This window comes from Triticum urartu, chromosome 5, assembly GCF_003073215.2.
Source record: "Triticum urartu cultivar G1812 chromosome 5, Tu2.1, whole genome shotgun sequence".
In the NCBI taxonomy this organism is placed as follows: domain Eukaryota; kingdom Viridiplantae; phylum Streptophyta; class Magnoliopsida; order Poales; family Poaceae; genus Triticum; species Triticum urartu.
Window position 1 is genome coordinate 622,736,109 of NC_053026.1, and position 9,186 is coordinate 622,745,294.

Below are 9,186 nucleotides of genomic sequence, written 5' to 3' on the forward strand. Positions count from 1 at the left end.
GTACGACATTTATTTCTTCTTCATTATTGTCTGCGACGGAGCAACAGTCGTATTTAATCTCCGCATGCATGGGCCTGGTCAAAACGCGGCGCACTGATTGGTGCATAGAGCAATGTTTGTTTTTTCCTCTCTATGCTAAATTTTTTAGAAATTGTTTGTTTTTCCTCTCTCTGTTGCGTTTTCTGTGTGGAAATGCAGAGCCCGGCCGCCTAGGAATCCTGTGGGGCTGGTAGTATTCGGTCCAACTTTCGTACAAGTCACTGTCTTATAGCTAGAAAAAATGAAGAAAATAGTTTGGAATCTGCGGCTTTCAAACCATACAGGCGTACGGATATGACGGAACAGTCAGAGCATCAAATCTGACCGTCGAGCATCAAATCCGGGCAGGGAGAATGGTCTCGCCACGTCTCCACGTACGGGTTCTCCAGCAACAGATGTTGTAAAAGAAAGGCCAGCACGGGCAACCTTGTCCATCGACCGTTCGTCCCGGAGCAGTTCAAGTTTGAACTTTGAAGCAGCACGCGTGTATCCTATCGACATGGTGAGCTGCTTGATCCATTAGTTTCTGACAGTGCCTGATACTGATTTCTGTTAGAGCATCTATAAACCAGAGACCATGCCCTTGTATGAAACAGAGACACAGAGACAGAGAGTGATTGACTCCGGATTCGTTCGGCCATCATAATCCTCAATGATCACGTCAAAACCTCAAAAAATCCAAGGTCCACTGTGCGCAACTTTTTTCCAATCCGGGCCCTAGGCTAGGCAGAACATATGGAAGATGAAAAGATTCTCGCCCGCTTCTCTGTACTTTGGTGTCTGGGCTAAACCCAAAGAAAATTGCATGGTTTCAAACATGCATGCGATTTGTGAAGTTGTAACTTTGTGAAGAATAGCCATATCAGGAGCTGGGTCGTGCACTTGGGCTGCTGGCGTTCTCCCTCGTCCGCGGCCGCTGCCTCCAGCTTGCAGATTCAGGAGGGATGGGGGTGTGAAGGCCACGTGCACGCCCCGTCTTGATCCTGCGCCGACATCTTCTTCTGTCCGGACTCATGCCGCCCCTGTCCCTCTTGTCAGTGCCGTCTCAAGTGTGTTTAACCATTGCACCGCGAGCTCGAGCCCTGTTGCCGGCCCCTATGGCCTCGGCCAATGGAGACGACGAGGGATGTGAAGAGGAAATGGCCAACGCTGCCCGTCAATGCAAAAAAGCATCGTTGCTGGCATGGGCGACGAGATGACCAGTGCACCGCAAGCTGTCTTGTGGGCCTCCGCTGCCGACAACGATGACGAAGAGGAGTTGCCCCCCAGACACCGTCGGCTATCACCAAGGCCCTCGAGTCTGAAGGGATATGCGTGGGCCATGACAAGGACACAAGTGAGGGTTGGCAGGAGGTGCTACTGCGGCGCGACCCGCGTCATCCGACTTCGTCGCCATCCTCGATGATGGCTTCTCGTCCTCCTCGTCCCATTCCTGCTTGGCTCCATGGTAGATGTTGCAGATGCCTTGCTTATGGGCATCGTGCGGGTGTTTGCAGAGATCCGTTGCAGTGCTCTCGTTGTTTGGAGAATGGTCATCGTGCGTGTGAATGTCGCAACCCCTGGCGTCCTCTGAGCTCACTACCATGCCTTGATGTGCCACATGTGTCCCGCCTCGGCGCCATGCATCGTGTTGCTCCTGCTTCATGCGAGGGTTCAGTGAGATCCACACTCCCTTCCAAGGCGCTTCACCGTGGGTCTTGGGTGTCTGTTGTCTTTGCTGCTGCTGGCTTGACAACCCTGTCCGAGCTGATGTTGCAGTCCGCGCTGGCTGATCAGGCCGCACTGTTGCAAGGTTGTGTGGCGCGGGTTGAGAGCTTTTTGGAGCGAGCGGAGGTTGCTCTGGGTAGACCATGCCTTGTACCGGCTCTGTTGCAGACCACTCTGACGTCACATTCTCCTTGTGCGGCCGGTGTTTGCTCCACGGAAGACATGGGTGAGGAGTTGTATGGCTCTTTCTCCCCTCGTGTTGGAGTCCATTCATCGTCAGTGTCTACCTCCCCTCCTATGGTGTCTTCCACTGAGGGCGGGTCCATCGCCGTGCTTGTGGCTCCGGTGCTGCAGATCATGCCCGAGCTTAGGGAGCTATGTCTGAGTCTATCAGTGGAGCATGCGAAGGTGGACATGTCGGCGGCCTCGGGTGAGGGACAAGTTTCGCCTCTGTCAAGTGAGGAGTTGGAGGTTCCTTTGGTTGATGATGCTAAAGGGAAGGCAACTGCAATTTCATGATGGGTAGTGCTCAGTGTTTCTCATGTTGTCCACGTGGCTTTGGTATTTTGAGTCGTAGAAGTGTTGATGGTTGTGGTCGTTGTGTGTTGGGAGCATTTGGCGGGCCGTCGATGTGGTCGCGAGAGTGAGTCGCTTTTGTAGTGTTTGTATCGGTTTTCGTCCGTTTTTTTGTAAATTAACTGGGCAATTCTCTTCTTCTTAATTAATCGATGAGGCAATCCTTTTGCCTTCATTTCGAAAAAAAGAATAGCCATATTTTTTGACAACTACCCTCCTCCCTCGTGCGGCGTCGCCGCGCCGCACCGGGGCCAACCCGCCGAGCTTCCTTCTCCTCCCCCCTCAGCAAACGACCCTCCCGCCGCCGCCGCCGAGGGCATCGCAGGCTAAGCCTGCGGGCTGCAGCGGCAACCTTCCTCGGCAGGCGATCGGATTTGGGTGGCGGCGACCCACCCCGACCGATTCAAGGGTGGTGGCGCAGGCCGGCGGCGACCAGGGTTGTCTTGCTGGCGGCGGCGACGAAGAGATCACGTCGGCGGCTAGGGTGCCCAATCTAGATCCCTTTTCGGATTTGGGTGGTGGTTCCTCGAGCAGTCGTGCGGACCCTTTGTTCCGGCGCGGCAAGCGGCCTCTGGACTAGGCCCGCGACATGAGGACGTCGGGGGCTCCGACCCTGGGCGTGGAGGTGGTAGCCACTTCTTCACCGGAGGTGGTCGCCTAGGTGGTTGTGGATTTTCGCATCCAGTCCCGCGTCGAGTGGGAGACGAGGCTGCCGGTGAAAACCGTGCTATAGTCATGGCGGGCGATGACGGCGTTTTCGCATCGTTATGTTGTTGAAGACATCGCCACTGCAGCTTCTGTCGACTTGCTTGCGTTGCTCTGGGTGAAAATTTAGACCCGGAGTTTCCGGATCGGACGATGGCAGTGCTTTTGGCGTTGTTTTCCCTCATGGGGGCATCGTTTTTGAGCAGCGGCTGGATGTAGGATCAGAGGACGGATTCTTTGGTGGAGCGGTGCCTCATCTCACTCATTCATGGCGGCGGGTCACGGCGGCATGGTGCTGTGATGACTCGGCGCCCGATGCGCGGAGATGACTCGCGCACGAGGGTGACACGGTCTGGCGTCGTGTTGGCGTCGACGGCAGCTAGACCGGGCAAGGTTGATGCAGCAATACAGTTCTGAAGATGGATTGGTGGCAGGTGGCTGTGGCGGCCTCATACCCGGCAGACGTCCTGGTTGAGGAGTCCACCGGACCGGTGGGTGCCCCATACCCGGCAGGCGTCCTGGATGGGACCTCAGTTCTTAGATGTTAGGTTTGGCTACAAGGTCTGATTGATATTAGGCCCAAACTATGAGCATCCCTTCATCAATTGGATATGAGTAGCGACAGATGTTGCCTACGCGGTGGCTTTAGTCTTAATGTTGTATGGCTTTATAAGGTCTTGTGTGAATAATTAATAAAGTAACTGCATGCATCATTCAGATGCAGAGGCCGGGGTCCTCCTCCATTTTAAAAAACTTTGTGAATAATAGATGCACCGATTTCATACAGGAACAGGAGGCTCCGTGTGACTCGACTCCACGAGGTTACGTAGCACACTCCAAACCATCAAAATTACGTCCGTAGCAATCAGTGCATCGTCCTTGGCAGGGTACTGACCTCGACTCAACGACTCTCCCACGGAGCCAAGAGCATGTGCAAAGCCTTGCCACGATCGACATCGCATTGCCATATATGCCGATTGAGACCGATTTCAGCATAGCATGGCGCCATTGCGTTGCATTCAGCCATTCACCGATCCGAGGGAACACCACGGCTCCAGCAACGGTGTCTCGCAGCCCAAATCCGCGAAAACCGACGTACCAATCAGTCCACCCCCGCAGCGTGTAGTAACTTTCAGGCCATGTGCGAGCCCTGTACCTGATGACGATCATCGCAGAAATATACAACGAAAAGACCGCAGCCCCGCTCTACAAAGGCAACCAGGCTCCTCTAGACTCTAGTCTCACATCACACGGTTTTCGCTCAGGTGTGAGGAGCATGAGGGTTTTTGGGCTGCTCGCTCTCGCCGGCGCGGCGCTGCTGCTGGCCGCGGCCGTCCCCGCGAGCGGCAGCGTGGCGTCGATCGTCACGCGGGACACGTTCTACTCCATGCTGAGGCAGGGCCACCACGGCGGCGGCGACAGCGGGTGCGACGGGGGCGCCTTCTTCTACTCCTACGACGCGTTCGTGGAGGCCGCGAGCACGTTCCGCGGCTTCGGCACCACCGGCGACCAGGCCACCCGCCGCCGGGAGCTCGCCGCCTTCTTCGCGCAGACCTCCCACGAGACCACCGGTATGATCTCCTCTTCTGCCTTTCTCTGCCGACGCGTGTGCATGTATACTCTGACGATTGCTGCCATGCGTGATGTCGTCGCTGTACGTACGTGCCCGTGCGCGCAGGTTACTGCTGGGTGAAGCAGCGGAGCCCGGCCGGCGATCAGTACTACGGGCGAGGCCCCATGCAACTCACTCAGTAAGACGCACACACACTCTGTCTGATCCAAGAGCACCTTTGTTCTTCCCTCTTCTCGTTCACCTGGCACTTGGTTCATGATGATTTTAATCACACCGCACGCACCGTGATGTGTATGCATGCGCAGCGAGCACAACTACCGGTGAGCCGGGGACGCGCTGGGGCTGGACCTGGTGAGGAGGCCGGACCTGGTGTCGACCGACCCCGTGGTGGCCTTCAAGACGGCCATCTGGTTCTGGATGACGCCGCGACATGGGGCGCACAAGACGCCGTCGTGCCACGCCGTGATGACCGGCGGCTGGAGGCCGTCGCGCAGGGACCGCCGCGCCGGGAGGCTCCCCGGGTACGGCATGACCACCAACATCATCAGCGGCGGGCTGGCGTGCGGCAAGCGCCACGGCACGCCCCAGGGCAGGGATCGGGTCGGGTACTACAAGAGGTGCTGCCGCCTGCTCCGTGTCCGGCTCGGCCGCAACGTGGCCTGCATCAACCAGAAGCCGTACGGGCACGGTGGCTGATTGATTAGTCAGCCAGTAGTACTCATTGTTGCTCGCTCCAGTGCTTGCTTGGTGGTGACAAGAAGAATAAAAGCTATATAGCTAACCGCAGGGCAAAAACCTTTGAGAGTGTGTTCTTCCGTAAGAGATGATGGCGTATGGTCATTTCGATCTGGATGTGTGATATCATCAAGACATGTGACGTTCTACTAAGCGCAACTCTAGCAGACGCGCTATATACCCCTCCGCAAAATCGTTTTACAGTTAACCTTAACACGATTTTGCGGGAAGTGATGCGGCCCGGCAAAATAGATCACACAAAAGTTCACTGCAAATTTAATAAATTGATAAAAAATACTTCCCGCTACAGAGTTCACCACACAGCACACCGGTACTCATCATACATAGATAAAACGCAGATCTAGCTGCGGGAGCGGCGGTGGTTCAGTGCTTGAAGCCGAGGAAGACCTCCTCCGCCGACTTGCGACGGAGGCTCTCATTCAAAAAAAAAATCAACATGTATTTGTTTTTTTAAATTGTACTATTTCTAAAATGTTGAAAAACATATATTTGAAAAATTATTAATCATATATTTATAAAATATGAAACATGTATAAAAACTATTTTAGATGTTTAATAAAATGTACATTTTGTATAAAAAAAGTAGACATCAAAACATATATTATTTGGAAAATTAATAGTAGGTATTTTAAAAATACTGAATGTGCATAAAAAAATTCCTAATATATATAAAAAATGTACAATGTTAAAAAAGTAGTCATGTGTTAAAAAGGTGAAAATAGAAAATAAAGAAATAAACAAAGAAAACCAAAGAAACACGAAAAAAGGGAAACAAATAAAAGGAAAAACTGAAAACCGTTGTAAAATAGTGTAAACCAAAAGAAGAACACAGGGCAGAATAAAGAAAACAAACTCGCGCAGAGGGAGCTGCAATACTGGATCGGCCTACTAGCTTGGCACATGAGGCGAGTCGAAGCTAGTCTCACTACTGCGATAGATATGTACATAGTCTTTTTTTTTGCGATCATAGATATGTACATAGTCTACCTGTGTAAACTAATACTCCCTCCGTAAACTAATAGTTTACAGAAGGAGTATAATATAAGATGTTTTAGATCACTATTTGAATAATCTAAAACGTCTTTTTTAAAATATAAAACATCTTATATTAGTTTAATGGAGGGGGTACTTTAGTTTACTGATGAAGCTTTCCAAACTAACTAGTCACAGATGGCCGTGCGAGAAAGGCTCTCGCGTCCTCGCCTGGGACGGGTGAGCGCGCCGGCGGCGCCGACCTGATCTTCTTCCTCCAGCGTCCCCTGCTCCCGCCGTGACCAGATATGGGACCTCTGACACGTCCTCTTTCCACCGCCCCTCCTACGAGCTCCTCCACCTCCCTGGACGATGCAGCTGAGCTCGCGTGCCTCCCAGCCGGCAGCCTCTCCGACCTCGCCGTCCGCTGCCCCAGCTCCCGTTGCTGCGCTTGCCGCGGCGGCCCTCGCCCTCCGCAGGGCAGGCCCGGCCATCCGAGGCCACCTCCGCAAGTCCGCGACGACGGCGGCCACTCCGGCACCACCGGCCACCGCCCTTGCTGCCCTGGTCGACGTTCCCTCTGCTGACGCCTCTGCCGGCTTGCTGCTTTCACCCGCGACGACAACGGCCACTCCGACACCTCCGGCAGCCACCATTGCTGTTGGCGCCTCCGTCGGCTTGCTGCTGCCGCCCACGATGACGGCAGCCACTCGGACACCACCGGCCGCCTCCCTTGCTGCTCTGTGATGGGGAACGTAGTAATTTCAAAAAATTTCCTACGCACACACAAGATCATGGTGATGCATAGCAACGAGAGGGGAGAGTGTAATCTACGTACCCTCATAGACCGACAGCGGAAGCGTTATGACAACGCGGTTGATGTAGTCGTACGTATTCACGGCCTGACCGATCAAGCACCGAAACTACGGCACCTCCGAGTTCTAGCACACGTTCAGCTCGATGACGATCCCCGGACTCCGATCCAGCAAAGTGTCGGGGAAGAGTTCCGTCAGCATGACGGCGTGGTGACGATCTTGATGTTCTACTGTCGCAGGGCTTCGCCTAAGCACCACTACAATATTATCGAGGACTATGGTGGAGGGGGGCATCGCACACGACTAAGAGAACGATCTTGAAGATCAACTTGTGTGTCTAGAGGTGCCCTGTCGGTGTCAAAACCGGCGGATCTCGGGTAGGGGGTCCCGAACTGTGCGTCTAGGCCGGATGGTAACAGGAGACAAGGGACACGAAGTTTTACCCAGGTTCGGGCCCTCTCAATGGAGGTAAAACCCTACGTCCTGCTTGATTAATATTGATGATATGGGTAGTACAAGAGTAGATCTACCACGAGAGAGAGGAGGCTAAACCCTAGAAGCTAGCCTATGGTATGATTGTTGATGTGTATGTTGTCCTACGGACCAAAACCCTCCGGTTTATATAGACACCGGATAGGGTTAGGGTTACATAGAGTCGGTTACAATGGTAGGACATCTTCATATCCGTATCGCCAAGCTTGCCTTCCACGCCAAGGAAAGTCCCTTCCGGACGCGGGAAGGAGTCTTCAATCTTGTATTCTTCATAGTCCAGGAGTCCGGCTGAAGGTATAGTCCGGCCATCCAGACACCCCCTAATCCAGGACTCCCTCAGTAGCCCCTGAACCAGGCTTCAATGACGACGAGTCCGACGCGCATATTGTCTTCGGCATTGCAAGGCGGGTTCCTCCTCTAAGTACTTCATAGAAGATTTTGAACACAAAGATAGTGTCTGGCTCTGAAAAATAAGTTTCCACATATTGCCATATAGAGAATAATATTTACACAAATCTAATCTGCTGACGTATTCCGTAGTGTGACATCACACCACGGCCAAGCTTTTATTCGAACCGTTTTACTGTCCCATCTCAGCGCGTTATGCGAGGCGGTTTCCTTGGCACGTCTTGTTAAAGCAGAGATCGTGTCCCCTTATTCCGGGATTCTCATCAATACGGGCGTGGGTAACCCAACCGCGCCATTGATTATGGCGCTTGGAGATAAGCGAGTTTTATCAGGCTGGTGGGGACATGTAGCTGCGTCCACCCATATAAGGGGATAAAGATCCACCTTTTCACCTACGCCTTCTTCCTCCTTCGCCTATCCATTCTTGCGCACTCGAGCTCCAGCGTCCAAGTTCGCACTCCCAACCTCAACCTTCTCCAGCCATGTCCGGAGCGGGAGGCAAGTGGATGGTCTCCTCCGTCACGGAGGGACATATCAAAAAGCTGAGGAAGGCCGGATACCTGTCTAACGACATCTCGTACCGGCTCCCCGAAAAGGGGCAGCTCATCCCCACCCCTAGGCCCCATGAGAGGGTGGTGTTCCTCCCCCATTTCCTCCGCGGACTGGGCTTCCCTCTCCACCCATTTGTCTGGGGGATCATGTTCTACTACGGCCTGGATTTCCACGATCTGGCCCCGAACTTCGTCCTCAACATCTCGGTGTTTATCGTCGTGTGCGAGGCCATCCTCCGCATCCGCCCCCATTTCGGGCTCTGGCTCAAGACTTTCAACGTCAAGCCGAAGGTGGTGCGCGGCAGCCAGGCGGAGTGCGGAGGCGCCATGGTGGGCAAGATGGCCAACGTCCTCTGGCTCGAGGGCTCCTTTGTGGAGACCCTGAAGGGGTGGCAATTGGGGTGGTTTTACATCACCGAGCTGTGCGACGCCGAATGGGTCGCACCCCCCGAGTTCCGGTCTGGACCCCCAACGCGGCTCACGTCCTGGAAAGAGACGGGCCTGTCGTGGGGTAAAAAAGGAGAGCTAACCGGACTCCAAACATGCGTCAAAACCCTGGTGGACAAGAAGCTCAAACTTGTCAACGTAGTCC

General features: G+C 53.8%; 1 pseudogene; it reads left to right on the forward strand.

Moving 5' to 3' along the window:
* The first annotated feature begins 4,245 nt into the window (after positions 1-4,245).
* LOC125506338 lies at positions 4,246-5,448 on the forward strand (annotated as a pseudogene).
* Positions 5,449-9,186: the final 3,738 nt, after the last annotated feature.